Raw genomic sequence first — 17004 nt, 5'->3', positions numbered from 1 at the left:
ACTACTTTTATTCTTCTCACAGATCCGGTGGCGGGGGTTTCGGGGTTTCCTCAACACAAAAAGCAGTTTTTGCGACCCGAAAAACCCAACATGGATTACCACCCTATCCCGCTTCATCTCTCGGTCGACCAATCGGAGTCTCCCCTTCTTCAAGGTACTCCGATAAGCAACTAAGTTTCAATGAGATGAAGATTGCAGCAAGACATTTAAAGAGCTAAAAGAATATTTGTCCACTCTCCCTATATTAGCTAAACCAGTAGTAGGAGAAACTTTGTGGGTGTACTATTAGTCAATGATCATGCTGTTGGCTCTGTATTAGTGAGGTAAGAAGAGAAATAACAATTACCTGTATATTTCTTAAGGCATTTATTAAAAGGAGCAGAGTGTCAATATACGACACTCGAGAAGTTAGCTTATGGGTTGGTTCTAGTAGCTCGGAGGTTACGCCCTTATTTTCTATCACACCCAATAATAGTATTAACTAATAACACTCTCAATTGGGTGCTTCTTAACCCAGAAGAGTCTGGAAGATTGATTAAGTGGACGAACGAACTCAATGAATATGGTATACAATATCAACCTTGGGCGCCATCAAAGCTCAAGCTTTAGAGGATTTCATAATAGAAATACTAAGTCCTGAAACAGAGGAAACCTAGATTATCTATATGAATGGATCTTCTACTAGACCAGGCAGTGGAATTGGGATTCTCCTTATATCTCCTAGGAAAGATCGAATACAGGTATCTGTTAGATTGAATTATAGAGCCACCAATAATGAGGTTGAATTTGAAGCATTGATAGCAGGCTTGCAAGCTGCTCAGCATGTGGGAGTTGCTAAAGTGGTAATTCATTTTGATTCTCAATTGGCAGCATAGCAATTGACGGGTAGTTTTGGAATTAGCAATGAAAGTCTCAAGCTATATGTAGAGCCTTTTGACAAATTGAAAGCTGAATTCCATGAAGTAAGTATAAAGAAAATCTCTCGATCAGATAATCAAGTAATAGATGAGTTAGCCAAATTAGCTTCTGCCATTGTGCCTTGGAATTTAGATAGACTAGTGCAGCAAACATTATTAGTATCTTGTGTTGAACAACAGGCTAATCTAGAAATTCAAGGTGATTGGAGAACACCAATCATTCTATTTTTATGACAAGGAATTCTACCCACTGATACAGAACAAGCTAGGGTATTCAAGAAGAGGGCAAGCCAATACACTATGATTGGAGATCACTTATATAAAAGGGTCTTCTCTAGTCCTCTACATAAATGTATTGGATCAGATGATATACAATATATTCTATAAGAAGTGCATCAAGGTTCTTGTCGTAGTCATATAGGAGGCAGGTCTCTTGCTAGAAAGATATTATTATCTGGATATTTTTGACATAATCTACAAGCAGATGCTGCTAAGCTTGTGAGAACTTATTTATCTTGTCAAAAACATCAAAATATTTCTCATTATCCTACTAAATTATTAAAGACTTCTATAGGATCTTGTCCTTATGATCAGTGGGGCATGGATACAGTTGGGCTTTTCCCTCTTGCGCCTGCTAAGAGGAAGTTCTTGTTAGTAGTAGTGGATTAATTCTCTAAATGGGTAGAAGCAGAACCATTGGCCAGAATTACTCAACATGCAGTTATCAAATTTCTATGACAACATATTGTTTGCAGATTTGGTATTCCACACAAAATAATTTCTGATAATGGAAGGCAATTTCAAGGGAGAAAAATTAAGAAATGGTGTTCTGATTATGGCATTACACAAGCTTTTACCTCTATGGCATATCCACGGAGTAATAGACAAGCTGAAGTAACCAATAGAGAAATTATTAGAGAACTTAAAATCAAATTAGATCATGTGGGTGGTAGCTGGGTAGATGAACTACTCAGTGTATTACTCCTCGAGAAGCCACAGGGATTACTTCTTTTCATCTAGTCTATGGGGGCGAAGTAGTGATTCCAATTGAAGCGGAGTAGAGTCTGATCGAAGAAGGCTTTATGATAACAACAATACAGATCGACGCCTTATGGAGCTTGATTTAATAGGGGAAGCACGGGATAAAGCAGCAACTCGACTTATTTCTTATCAACAAAGAATGAGACAGAATTATACCAAAGAGTTATCCCAAGGTTCTTTTAGGCAGGTGAATTGGTATGGAAGCACATCAAGCCCGTAGGAGATGTTAACAAGTTAGAACCTCAATGGGGAGGGCCTTACAAAATCATATAGAAACTTGTATCAGATGCCTATTACCTCAAGGATGCAGAAGGGAGAAAACTCGAATGGCCTTGGAGTGCTAATCATTTGCAACCATATAGAACTTAACAAATATGCCTGTAAGTTATTTATGTATTTTGTTCGAACATTTTTTAATACAAATGACAGTTAAAGTGTTGGAAATGGGGATAGTGGGGAACGTGGCCCATGTTCCCCACTACACATAATGGAAAAGTCCATTATGCCCCTAGTGTATTTCCCTATATAAAGGGGGTCCGTCCAAGGCTCATTGTGTGTGAAAATTGCGAGTGTGCAACGAGAGTAAGAGGAGAACATCCAAGGCGATGGGATTTGGTTTGTGAAATTGCGGAGGGCTTTCCGATCTGATGATCGCTCTTCCGACAGTGAGTTTTCACCACTGCCGATTGCAGATCTGCGGGAGATCGCTGTAAGTTTTTACCGCATTTAATTAATTCGTCTATCATGCATTTAGAATATATTTTTCTACATTGGTATCAGAGCGCGTAGTTATTTCTAAATGCATGTACGATCTCCTGTTTAAAATTGCTGCCGTGAATGGAGTTCGTCTCCATCTAGTTTTGCGGTAGTCGAGTAAGATTGCGTCCATGTCGCAATTTGCTTGAATTGTTGACACGATAGGCCTCGCAGAACACCCAAAGAATTTGTGTCCGATATTGGTCTGTGACCGTGTTCAAGGTAGCCTCCTGCAGAAGGTTTGCGTCTTTAGTGGACACTGGTGGCAATGATTTATGACCGGCGACAACATTTATGTTGACCGACGACATTCTTAAGTAGGCCTCTTGCAATTTCTGCACAGTGTTCGTCGTTGTGAGGTTGGCTGCAGAGGGGAGGCGATCTGCCGTGACCAGCGTTTGTCGCTGTGTGAGCGGCGTGTGTGGCTTGAGCGGCGTGCGACGTGGGCAGTGGCAGAGAAATCGGCAGAAAAATAGTTCGTGTAAGAAATAGTCAAATATAAAAAAAAAACGTGAACAGTTGGTTAACTCACGTTCCGCATGCAAATATAATGCAAAACAGAAGATATATATATATTAAAAAAAAACACATAATAACGTTTTTTTTTTGATAAGTTTTGCCCTTTTAGAGGAATTAATGTTTATAATAAAAAAAAGACATGAATTTTTTTTTTTTCGGTAACATTAATTATATTTGCATGTGGTAATTAATTGAATATTAAGTTCAATTAATTCACTATTTATGATAAATGGTCTAGAGTAAATTTGGTCCATTTAGATCTGGTTCAGATTTAAATCATTAGTTGGTTTAATTGAACCAATTTGATCTAAACCCGAAATTAATTTGGGTTAATTAATTGGACTTGAACCAAATATGATCAAATGACCAGATTTGTTCTATTGGATCAAATTTGATCAAAACAATTAGATTTGTTCTAATTGGTCGGACTTAAACCAATGGGCATTGGTTTGATCAAACGGACCTAAGTTTGATCAATAAGTTTGAAATTGATAAAATGGACATAGAGAAAAAGTAACAGAACATAGGCACAAAATCCCTGTCCAATTAGATTAGTTCTAATTAAGGACAATGGACCAAGCTTAGGATCTAAATCCTTAATCAACCGATCCAATGGGTTTGACCAATTAGATTAGTTCTAATTGTCGACTTGAACTCCTGAAAATCGAGAAGATTTGTTTTTCTTGATTTATTATGTTGGTACTATGCCTGTATAAATTGAAATAAGCCGGTTTTGTACTGGTTAGTCGGTTTTGTACTGACTTATTTATTTTCAATTTTTCAGATGGCACGGACGATTACCACATTGACTCGTCGCGAAGTGCGACGAAATCAGCTCAGAGAGGAGATTCAGGAGATAGAGTATAACTCTGCTTATGGAGTCGACGGACACATTGGACGACTTGATGATCTATTTTGGAAACTTGAGCGAAAAGAGTTTCCAGTCCTGGACAGTTATAGGATTTGGGCTTTGATGCAATCATTGCCAGAAAATCCTAGGATGATAGCAGACTATATTTGGGGGCATCATCAAGGACGCGTCACATATTCTGTATTATGTGAGGAGCTGCTTCATCATATGACTGAAGAGGATCCGGAAGAGTTCGAAGAGGACCCGGAAATGATCGAGGAGGAACCAGAAGAGGATCCAATTGTGGATCCAAAAGAGAATCTTGAAGCTGTCCTGCCTGTGATTACCCCAAATGAGTCCAAGCTGAGAGGGATTATTTTGGCCACTGCACTAGTGTCTGTCCTAGTGGGAGTGGTAGTTGCCTATCTAGTTTATTAGAGTTCTGTTATTTTTATTGTCGTTTTGTAAGAATAATAGTTAGTCCATTTCATTCATGTCAGTTAGTTATATGTTAACAATTTGCAGCATAATTTTATATTAATGATATGTTCATTAAGTTATGCTGTTTGCTTGATATGATGCATGATTAGTTCATGATGTATTAAATGATTAGTTCATTTAATTAAAAAAACATGATATATTAAATGATTAGTTCATTTAATTAATGATATCATGATATTATAAATGATTAGTTCATTTGTTGGGATGTATGTAATAGAATTGATTAATATTAATTTGATTGGTTATACAGATGATGAGTGAAAACATAGTTGTCACTTGATTTTGTAAACCAACTCAAAGTAATATTAAGTCAATCATAAATTGCATACATATGATATACACTGAATACTAAATAATTTGTTTATTTATGATAGATTATAGTAACCAAAAACATAATAGCTGAACTCAACAAAGGTGAAAAACTTAATGGGGATAATTACAAGATCTGGCACCTCAGGATACAATATGTACTTGAGGAACAAGAAGTTCTAGAGGCTGTAAATCAGGTTATGGAAGTACCTGTAGATGGTCCCACTGCACAACACAGACGAGATCTTGATGCCTATAAGGCATGGAAGAAAAAGGACTCCACTACAAAGGGTATATTGATTAGTTCAATGGTAGATGACCTAGATTTTGAGTATGAGTCATATCTTACGGCTCATGCAGTCTGGGTAGCCCTTAAAGAAAAATACAGTGGAATAAGTCTAAGCAAGCTTCGACAGCTGACAATTAAATTTGACAGCTACAAAAAGCGTCCGAATGTGTCAATGGTTCAACACCTCAGTGAGATGTCAAACATGATTCGGGAGCTTAAAACTGCTGGTCATGAGTTGACTGATGAACATCAGGTTCAAGCAGTAATTCGTTCACTTCCAGATTCTTGGGAGACCATGAAGCAGACCTTAAATCGCAGTGAGAGTATCAAGACTTTCACTGATGTCTCACGCCATGTAGAATTGGAGGCGGAGAGAGTTGAATCCGCAAGGATTTCTGGACAAGCCTATGTGGCTGTAAGTTTTGCTAGATCATATGGATCCAAGAAAAAGAAATGGTTCAAGAAAGGGAAGGGAAAGAAGAGGGAAGCTACTGTTGTGGGACAAGGCCCAATCAAGAAGATAGTCAAGAAAACTGGAAAGAAACCTAAAAACAAGTTGACTTGTTTTAACTGTGGCAAAAAGGGCCACTTTGCTCGGGAGTGCACTGAGCCGAAAAAGGTAAATCCAAGTGTGTCTTCTTTTCAAGAGCATTTTGTTGCTAGTTCAGTGTTGTTAGCTGATTCTTATACTTTGTGGATTATAGATTCGGGAGCAACCAACCATGTAGCTCGGGAACGAGTTACATTTGTTGAGTACCGTCGGGTACCAGCTGACAACAAGTGGATCTATGTGGGAAATAATGCAAGAGTTGAAGTCAAAGGAGTCGGCACTTGCAAACTCAACCTACGTGGTGGTAGAGTTTTATTTCTACATGATGTCCTGTATGCTCCTGAAATTCAACGGAATCTTGTTTCCGTTACGTGTCTTCTTGATTTAGGGTATTGTATTAATTTTTACAGTCGGTCTGTTGAACTTAAGATTGACTCAGTGTCAATCGGATATGGTTTTTTAACAAATGGTTTTATGGTTCTTGATGTAGAACCAGATGTCAATTATGCTATTGATGGTTGTTTTTCAAACATTGCTTTAACTAGTAATGCAGATATAACTGATGAAGTTTGGCATGCTAGATTAGGACACATAGGACAAGAACGTATGAATCGATTAGCTAAAGAGGGTTTATTGGGCACTCGAGCTAAGATTCAATTGTCTATATGTGAGCATTGTGTTGCTGGAAAAGCAACTAGGAAACCATTTGGAAAGGCTATTAGATCTGAATCGACATTGCAGTTAATTCATTCGGACATTTGTGGTCCAATGAATGTGAAGGCTAGACATGGAGCTTCCTATTTCATTACATTTAGGGCATGTTTGGTTCGGGGTTATCTTTGATAACCTTGGTTATCCAACCAAGATTATCCACCAAAACCTTGTTTGGTTTTGGTAATTGATGATTCCTAAGTTATGCTACATGCCTGACACATCAGCAAGTTGGGCATATAGCTCGGAATCAGAAAACCCCATAAAACTGGGGTTTTCTTTGATTCCCTGGTTAACCAAAACATTAAGACAATATTATCCTTCGTTATTTACCCTTTGAGACAAAAATAACCTTATAGATTTACCAAATTTCAATCTACCCCTCTAATATAATCAAACCTCTCGAGCGATCTTCTGATCTGGCGATGGGATCGCCATTCCTCCTCCAACCCTCTCGCTCGCTGACGGAAGAAGCTATGGCGGCTGCCGGCCAGTCCCAGGATGACCTGAAGCGCATCGCCGCCCTCTGCGCCGTGGAGCTGGTGCGGTCCGGCATGGTCCTTGGCCTCGGCACCGGCTCCACCGCCGCCCACGCCCTTGACCGCATCGGCGACCTCCTGCGCGGCGGCGACCTCCGTGACATCGTCGGCATCCCCACTTCCGAATGGGCCGCCGGCATCCCCCTCACCGATCTTGCCGCGCACCCGGTGGTCGCCCTGTCCATCGACGGCGCGGACGAGGTCGACCCGGCGCTCAACCTTGTGAAGGGCCGTGGTGGCTCCCTCCTCCGGGAGAAGATGGTGGAGGGCGCCAGCCGCCGCTTCGTCGTCATCGTCGACGACTCCAAGCTCGTTCCGCGCCTCTGAGGCAGCGGCCTCACCATCCCCGTGGAGGTCATCCCCTTCGGCTGGGCCCTCACTCTCCGCCGACTACAGAACCTCTTCGACGGCACGCCCGGCTTCAACCTCAAGCTCCGTACGGCTTCAATCAACGCCAAAGCTAGCGCCTTTACCGAAAAAGAATCCGAAATTGAGCCATTTGTGACGGATAACAAGAACTAAATCGTGGACCTGTTCTTCGAGGATGGAATCCACGGAGATCTACAGGCCATCAGCGATGACCTCCGTGATCGTAGCTAGGAAGGATGGGGTGGTGTTGATGGACAAAGAGGCGAAGTCAAATGGTTTCTGAGAGGCATGTGATCGAGTTCAAAGCTAAATTATGTGTTGTTTCAAACATCATAAAGAGACCAGTTTTGACAATAAGGAAACATCAACTGTCTCCATTAAGCTTCGACTGCTAATTCAGTGATGGATAAACAATCAAGTTTCAGTAGATTTATTTTGGATTACAGCATTACAGATCTCTGTCTTGAACTGTCTTTTCTTTTCTTAGTTTTCTAAGTTGTGTATCAACTATCAAGTTTCAGAGATTGAAATGCAGTGGACAGCTATCAGGAAAATCTTAAAAAATAATAATCTCATTTAATCCTAGTAATATATCTAATCTGTGAAACACTTTCCTGTCTTTTTTACAAGTCCTCTGGTGTTTTCTTTTTCAGTCTTCTTTTGAAGAAGCAGCGTGAATTGGTTCTGGTTGATTTTGCTCGAGATTTTGACAAAGTCAACCCTTAATTCCCAGAGTCTACAATTTCATGAGCCCTTCTTTTTTAGAATAATGCTACGCTGTTCATCTGTTATGAAAAATCTATTCTCATGGAGTCAAACTAAATTATTGGGAGTAATCTGAAATTTAAAAAAAGGAAAATAAATATTCTTTCCAAAATCTTGTTGGTCTAAAAAAAAGTCAAAAATTCCGCACATCTATTAAGGGAGTGCATTGAAAACTTAGTAAAGACTTGTATTTTTAAAATATATAATAAATTAACAGGAGACCTTTAAATAAAATTTTAAATTTCAATATCAAACCTTACCTTTGAGTATAGGGGTATAAATAATTTCAAAAAATAAAAAATATAAAAAATATAAATTTTAAAAATAAAAATTTCTATGTATATTAATAAATAAATAAATAAATAATAATAATAATACTATGTATAGTTGGTTTTGTAATTGAGGGTAATACGGTAAAATATTAAACCAGGGTATTCATTAAAACCTTCAAACAAACAAGTTTTTATTGCATTACCTAGGTTGAACCAAACAACATTTGGTTATGTTTTATTCTCCATAACCTTGGTTATGTGATTACCTGGTAATCACATAACCAAGGTTATACATGATGACTTGAACCAAACGCACCCTTATTGATGATTTCTCTAGGTTCGGTCATGTGTATTTGATTTCTCACAAATCTGAAGCATTAGATTACTTCATTCGTTATATGAACGAAGTTGAGAATCAAACAGAATGTAAAGTTAAGGCTTTACGCACTGACCGTGGAGGGGAGTATTTGTCTAATATGTTCAAGACAATATGTAATGATAGAGGGATTATTAGACAGTTAACAATCCCTAGAACTCCACAGCAAAATGGGGTAGCTGAAAGAAGAAATAGGACTCTTCTTGAAATGGTTAGGTCTATGATGGCGCAAGCTAATTTGCCAATCTCCTATTGGGGAGATGCATTAATAACTGCAGCCAATATACTTAACAAAGTGCCTTCAAAGTCAGTTCCATCTACCCCATATGAACGTTGGACAGGCAGAAAACCAGATTTGAGTAATCTGAGTCCTTGGGGGTCAGCTGCTTATGTTCATGATAGTTCTCACAAGTATGGAAAACTAGGGCATAGAGGTAAGAAATGTATCTTTATAAGATATCATGAGACCTCCAAAGGTTATGTTTTCATAGGTGAGCAACCAGATGGAACCATCTCCGAAATAGACACGAGAGATGCGACTTTTCTCGAAACAGAGTTCCCAATCAGAGGTGATGTTGATAAAAATGTTCCTCTATTTGAGGAGGATGAGATATTATCAACAAGAGAGGTGTCAAAAGGGATACCTGAGTCTAGTCAACCGAGTGGGAGTGATATGCCGAGTCATGAGTTGACTTCTCAACAGCCCAACTTACGGAGAAGTGTTCGTAAGATCAAACCTAAGAGGAGGTTTGATATTGAGAATGAGGCATTGGTTACACTTCCAATTGACGACGACGAGCCTCAATCCATTGAGGAAGCATTGGGATGTAGAGTTAGAGAAAAATGGAAAGCTGCAATGGTTGAAGAGATGGAGTCCATGATTCAAAATCATGTTTGGGACTTAGTTGATCTTCCTTCGGGCTGAAGGGCTATTGGGAATAAATGAATTCACAAAATAAAGAGGAAAGCAGATGGATCGATTAATAGATACAAAGCTCGTTTAGTTGCAAAAGGATATACCCAAATGGAGGGTATTGACTTTGAAGAGACATTTTCTCCCGTAGTGAAATTTGTATCAATAAGAGTTATTTTGGCCTTTGTGGCACATTATGACTTAGAATTACATCAAATGGATGTAAAAACCGCTTTCCTTAACGGTGATCTTGACGAAGAAATCTATATGGTTCAACCAGAAGGTTTCATTGCTGAAGGCCAAGAGCAAAAAGTATGTAGACTTAGAAAGTCTATATATGGGCTAAAACAAGCATCAAGACAATGGAACATAAGATTTAACGAAGTCGTTTTATCTTATGATTTTGAAATGATCAATGAGGATCATTGTGTTTTCATGAAACAGGAAAAAGGAAAGTATGTCATTTTATCATTATATGTTGATGATATGCTAATAGCTGGAAATGACATAGGATATGTGAATGAAGTCAAGAAGTGGCTGTCATCACAATTTGATACAACAGATATGGGAGAAGCTTAATACATCTTAGGGGTGAAGATCATAAGAAATCGTCCTAAAAGACTTTTGGGTCTGTCACAAGAGTCTTATATAAATAAGATGTTACATCATTTAAGCATGTCTAATTGCAACATAGAACATACACCTATTGTGAAAGGTACTGTGTTGAGCCAGAGTATGTGTCCTAAAACTCCAGAGGAAACAGCTGAGATGAATAAAAAACCATATGCCAGTGCTATTGGTAGTTTGATGTACACTATGTTGTGTACACGTCCCGATATCAGCTATGTTGTGGGCTTGGTCAGTCGCTTCCAGTCAAACCCAAGACCGAGACACTGGAAGGTAGTAAAAAGGATATTCAAATATCTGAAGGCGACAACAGATTATTGTCTCTGTTTTCAAGGATCAGATATGAGTCTGAAAGGTTATTCAGATGCAGATTGGGCTGGAGACCTGGATGATAGAAATTCACATCAGACTATGCATTCTTGCTGAATGGTGGTGCCATCTCCTGGAACAGCAAGAAACAAGCTTGTGTAGCTTTGTCGACTATGGAAGCTGAATATGTGCCATGTTCAGCAGCTGTGCAAGAAGCAGTCTGGTTGAGAAGGTTTCTGAAGCATCTGAAAATTACTGAGGATAGTGGGAGTCCAGTAACTGTCTACTGTGACAGTCAAGCTGCAATAGCTTTTTCCAAGGATCCCAAATATCATAGCAAAGGCAAGCATATAGAAATTAAATATAATTTTGTAAGGGATATTGTGGCTAAAAGAAAAATCATTCTTGAGTATGTCCCTATACGTGTTATGCTTGCAGATCCTTTTACTAAGCCAATGACTAAAGAGTCATTTAAAGAACATGTAAAGTCTTTGGGACTTCGTAGAATGTAACAATATTGAAATAACAATCAAACTTTGTGTTATGATTGTGTAATTTGCCATAATTTATTCAGTGTATATGTTGTATTTGTTACATTCATGTAAGATCTCGGTGAGCATGTTGGCAGGTGAAGATTGGTCCACTCACATGGACAATCATCTATGTTTGTTAAGTACAAATAGGGGTAAGACCGTTACTTATGAAACAGCTTACGTAGCTGAAATTATGAAATTAGAGACAGATTCATAAGTTGAGGTCGCCTTGATAATTGTGTCAAGATGAGATCATTTATGTGTAAATAATGATCGAAGTAAATGAACCCACCATTTACTGAACCTGTTGAAAGCCAGATTAGAATTCATATGTTGAATTCAGGATTAGACGTTAGGTATGTCTAGATCGAAATCTATACGATGTTAAATTTGAAGACAACATGCACTCTTTTTAGTAAAGAGAATAACATCGTAGCTTGTGATTCATACCACATGTGCTATTGCGACAATAAAGGTAGTAGGAGAATGAATCCCCATTTCTCTACTATGTGAGACCTTTGAGATTATATGTTAATCTCAATTTTTGCCTTAGTGACTATTTAGCTGTCTACTTGAAGTTTTAATCAGTGTCTGCTACTTTAGCGTGTATCCTATGGCTATGGATGATTCGGTCTATGGAGCATAACTAGGAAAGCGACTGATTAAAATGAATTAATTCTTGCTAAAAAGGAAGATTAAATATATTTACATATTTTGTTGTTATTCACTGGTCGACCCATTTCTGTTATGTACAGAAATGAATGTGAATATTGGATATGGAACATGCTCATGACATAATGGTCATTATAAGGGATTAGAGATGTTCATATCGATGTAAATGAAAATTATTTAATCTGGGTAAATAGCAAGACATGGATATCTTCAAGATAATGGCTGTGTGTCATTTGAAGATTGGATGGATCCTGGATAAAGGCTATGTGCCACCAGGAAAGTGGCTATGTGCCATGAAGAGTGTGTCTCTAATTTATTTGAGCAGCTAAGCAAAGTGTAACAACTTTATTAGCATTGATTGCTCAACGAGCGGCTAAGTCAAGGTGTAATAATCTTCTTAGCAACTATCGCTCAGTGTGCTTGCTGTCGCACGAACCATTTTCTCTAAGTATGGATTGGATGTTCTCATATGGTCTATGTGACCAAACTCTCTAATAGTCTATGTGACTTATTAAGTCTTTGTGACTTACCTGAATGAATTAGTCTTAGTGACTTACCTTGGACGAGTGGGAGATGTTGGAAATGGGGATAGTGGGGAACGTGACCCATGTTCCCCACTACACATAATGGAAAAGTCCATTATGCCCCTAGTGTATTTCCCTATATAAAGGGGGTCCGTCCAAGGCTCATTGTGTGTGAAAATTGCGAGTGTGCAACGAGAGTAAGAGGAGAACATCCAAGGCGGCGGGATTTGGTTTGTGAAATTGCGGAGGGCTTTCCGATCTGGTGATCGCTCTTCCGACAGTGAGTTTTCGCCACTGCCGATTGCAGATCTGCGGGAGATAGCTGTAAGTTTTTACCGCATTTAATTAATTCGTCTATCATGCATTTAGAATATATTTTTCTACATAAAGTGCAGGCATTATTATTTGGGGAAGATATATACTCTTCTTTGAATCAAAATAGTCGATCGGGGACCCTAAGAAGTGATCGGCCTGGCTTCTTTAGGGGGAACAGGAGACTTTAAACCTCCACAACAGTCGATCGGGGGAGCCTAAGGAGTGACCAGCCTAGCTTTCTTAGGGGGAACCAGAGACTTTAAATCTCCATAACAATCAATCGGGAACCCTAAGGAGTGACTGGCCTAGCTTCTTTAGGGGGAACCAGAGACTTTAAACCTCCATAACTGTCGATCGGGGACCCTAAGGAGTGTTCGACCTAGCTTCCTTAGGGGGAAACGGAGACTTTAAACCTCCATAACAGTCGATCGGGGACCCTAAGAAGTGACCAACTTGGCTTCTTTAGGGGGAACCGGTGACTTTAAACCTCCATAACAGTCGATCGGGGACCCTAGTGAGTGACCGACCTGGCTTCCTTAGGGGGTGCCGGAGACTTTAAACCTCCATAACAGTCAATTGGGGACCCTAAGGAGTGACTGGGCTGGCTTCCTTAGGGTGAATCGGAGACTTTAAACCTCTAAAACAGTCGATTGGGGACCCTAAGGAGTGACCAACCTGGCTTTCGTAGGGAGAACCGGAGACTTTAAACCTCCATAACAGTCGATCGGGGACCTTAAGGAGTGATCGGTCTGGCTTCCTTAGTGGGAACCGGAGACTTTAAACCTCTATCACAATCAATCAGGGACGCTAAGGAGTGACCAGCCTAGCTTCCTTAGGGGGAACCGAAGACTTTAAATCTTCTCCAAGATCAACCATGGGTTTTGACATTAACAGTACTTATTGATGTTTAATTTTGCTCGGGCACACAAATCCGACCACTCCTCTATATAGTAGATATTCAATTCTACTCGAATGAACATTTACATAGCAGATATTCAATTCTGCTCGGGCATACAAATCGGATCGGTCCTCTATACAGTCAAAAAAGCCCGAAGGAACATTTACATAGCAAATATTTAATTCTGCTCGGGCGTACAAATTCGACCGGTCCTCTATACAGTCGGGAAAGCTCGAAGGAACATTTACATAGAAGATATTCAATTCCGTTCGGGCATACAAATCCAACCGATCCTCTATACAGTCGGGAAAGCCTGAAAGAACATTTACATAGTAGCTATTCAATTCCACTCAGGCATACAAATTCGATTGGTCCTCTATATAGTCGGGAAAGTCCGAAGGAACATTTACATAGTAGATATTCAATTTCACTTAGGCGTACAAATCTGACTGGCCCTTTATACAGCCGGGAAAGGCCAAAGAAGCATCTGTATGGTAGATAATTAATCTTGCCTGGATATATAAATTTGACTGGTCCATTGGACAAGTCAGAAATGCTTTAAATATGAGCAAGGCACTTAATTTATCATACAAACCTAGAGAGCAACAGAAAAGAAGTTCATTCATCATTACATATCACTCAGAGGATAACTAGGGGATCTACTTCCTTTGATTATAATTTTTTCATGGGATTTCTCTACATATGGTGAATATATTGAAAAAGGTTGTTTATACAAACGCTTGGGTGGTTCTGAAGAAAAGGAAATCACATAAGGGAAAGCAAGTAAGTATAAATTTTCATTAACATTTTATAAACAACAAATGGCATACATCAGTTATGAAATTGTGATAAAATACAAGTACAAAATGCCAAGTCTACTCAAATTTGCTCAAAAGGTCTTTTGGGAGTTCTTGGTTGAGTCGTCGACGATTTATAAACAAGGGAGTAGGGTCTTCAGATAGACAACCTCTCTCTCTCTTAGTTGTTGGATTACTCCTCACCAAATTCAGGAGAGCTTAAATAGGCTCCGTACCTGCTTTGCCAGTGCTCTTCCTCGCCTTCTTTGTATGCTTGAAATTCATATTGTATGTTATCTTTTTTCCCTTGCAAAGTAGTTTTCTCTGCATTAGCCTCCGCTAGTTCTTTTAAGAGTGAGCTTATTTGTAAATCTTGAGCTTGTAATCTTTCTTATTGTTGGAACAAGGTAAAGTCTTTGGAGGCCAATTCTAGGGCTAACTTAGAAGACCCCGAACCATGTGATAGTTGTAATTGGTTCAGCAGAGTGGTTTTGTGGGCAACATCTGAGAGGGCTTTATCTTTTAAAGCCCTTTCAACGCTAAGTGTAGAATCAAGCCCTTGTAGTTGTAGCTCTGAGTTTCTCTTTTCCTCTTCTCGAGATTGTAGCAATTGATGGATGCCTTGTAAAGCCTTTTCTAAATTAGCAATAAACTCAGCTTGTGACTTCACCCTATCCCGTAACTGAATGAGTTCGTTGTCGGATAGGTTAGTGGAAGCTTGCAATTCCTCCACTTTGTCTTTTAGAGTTTGGTTAGTCCTCTCCAAATCTACAACTAGCTTGCCCAAATGCAGGCTCGAAGCATATAGCTGAATAGAATGATAGGTTACATTTTGTAGGTACAAAATAAGAAAGTTAGATTCAGAAATTTACCGTAGTGACTTGATGATTGTGGTCGTCGGCACGCTCAGATAAGGTGCTTCTCTTCATATGCACTGAGACTGTAGCCAAGATTCAGCTAATGCTCCCTTTAGTTGCAGTAATCCATACGAAACAGGGGCAGAAGTTTGACCGAGCTGAGATGGTACTGCATGGCCTTGTTGGAATAAGATAGAGGGTGAGGGGAACTTGTAAATGGTGAAGAACAGGAAGGAGGAGCTTTAGAGGCTTGTGAAGAGGGGTTAGGAGATGGGAGGCTCACTAATGTAGGATCCTGCTCAACTGGTGCTATAATAGGTCCGGGAGTAACTGATCTCCTGTAAGGAGTTCTTTTAGCAATAGACCTGGTGGAAGAGGAAGGTAAAGCTGGAAGAAGGGGCAATGTATCCTCAGGAGCAATGGGTACCTCCTCTGATAAAGAAATAGTTGGGGAAATAATAGGAGACATAGGAATAAGGAGTTCTGGTCTCATCATAAGTAATGCAAAATTAGAACGAACATGTGTAGGGGGAGCAAGTTCTTTACCTTTAGAGTAGGAGATTCCGGTAGGAATAATGGAAACTTTCTCAAAATTAGCTATGGTATGTGAGAGGGGACAAGGAGCTAAAGTACGAGGTTTTCGACATTTCACCATAAAGGGACCCTTTGTCTCTAAGGAGCTTGGGGATTCCTGAGGTTGTTCAGAGGGAGGTAGTAGACCAAGGGAAGAAGAGGGTTCATTAGTATGGCGATCCCTCAATAATTCTTCACACATTCTAGTTAAGGCCGCCCTTGTCAAGCCAGTGTTCCTGTACATAAAGGCATGAAGAATAATATCAACTGGAGAAAAAGAAATTTATATTAGAAACAACACAAAAATGGTTCAAAGCATGAGTAAGGAAAATAATCTTACCAAAGGAAATATCCAAAGTTGCGTTGCCTGTGCTAAGACCAAAAGCGAATAATAAGCCTTCGGTAATTAGGACAGGTAAGTTAAATTTTACGCCCTTTAATTTTCCCATCGAACAACGAAGAATAAGATCTTCTAAAATATTTCCCAATTGAGGAATATGGGAAAGTTCTTGATGCCAAGTTATGGGGTATGGTGGTGGAGAAGGAAGAGGCATAAAGAAAAACTTATCCCGCTATTTTCCTTGAGGAGGAATTCTATAGAACAGGGTAGTTTTAGGGCATGATTGAAATTTAAAAATACTATCTTCCACTTGGTGAGGAACGAAAAAGTGATGGAAAAGTCGAGTCGATAGGGGAAGGTCTAGTAAACGGGAAACACCGACAAAACCAACCATGATAGAAAATGATTAAAGGATAAGTTGATTTAGGGGAAGGTCAAAGTATCTACTAATGTTAACAAAGAAAGGATGAATGAGAAACCTAAAACCACATAGAATATGTTCCCAGAAAATTGCCACATTTTTTGGAGGAGGAAGATGAGGACGATCTCTAGGGGTAGGAAAGGTTATGTAGGTGGGGAGGTTGTAATTCCATCGCAGCTCACAGGCTTCTGTTGTAGAAAAATCTGAAGAGCATTGGGTGTACCATTCATTGGGAGTTGACATTGTTAATAAAATGAGGTTGGAAGAACAAGAATAGTTAGCAGAGAGCAAAGAACAAAAGATACAGGAACTAGAGGAAGAAGGTGAAGTGTTAGGGATTTTTTTCTCTCTTTTCCCTTTAAAAGCCTCGGTAGGGTATCGAAAAAGGTATTTTAAACAGAAACGTTGGATTGAGATTATAAGAAAGCGGGACTGAAGAGGAGCTATTGGATGGAATAGTG

At 39.4% G+C, this 17004-nt stretch overlaps 1 pseudogene; it reads left to right on the top strand.

Annotated features, from left to right (window-relative positions):
• The first annotated feature begins 6868 nt into the window (after positions 1 to 6868).
• On the top strand, positions 6869 to 7582 carry LOC122054927 (annotated as a pseudogene).
• The last annotated feature ends 9422 nt before the right edge of the window (positions 7583 to 17004 follow it).

This window comes from Zingiber officinale, chromosome 3B (assembly GCF_018446385.1).
Source record: "Zingiber officinale cultivar Zhangliang chromosome 3B, Zo_v1.1, whole genome shotgun sequence".
Classification (NCBI taxonomy): domain Eukaryota; kingdom Viridiplantae; phylum Streptophyta; class Magnoliopsida; order Zingiberales; family Zingiberaceae; genus Zingiber; species Zingiber officinale.
This window is presented reverse-complemented; position numbering and strand designations above follow the sequence as displayed.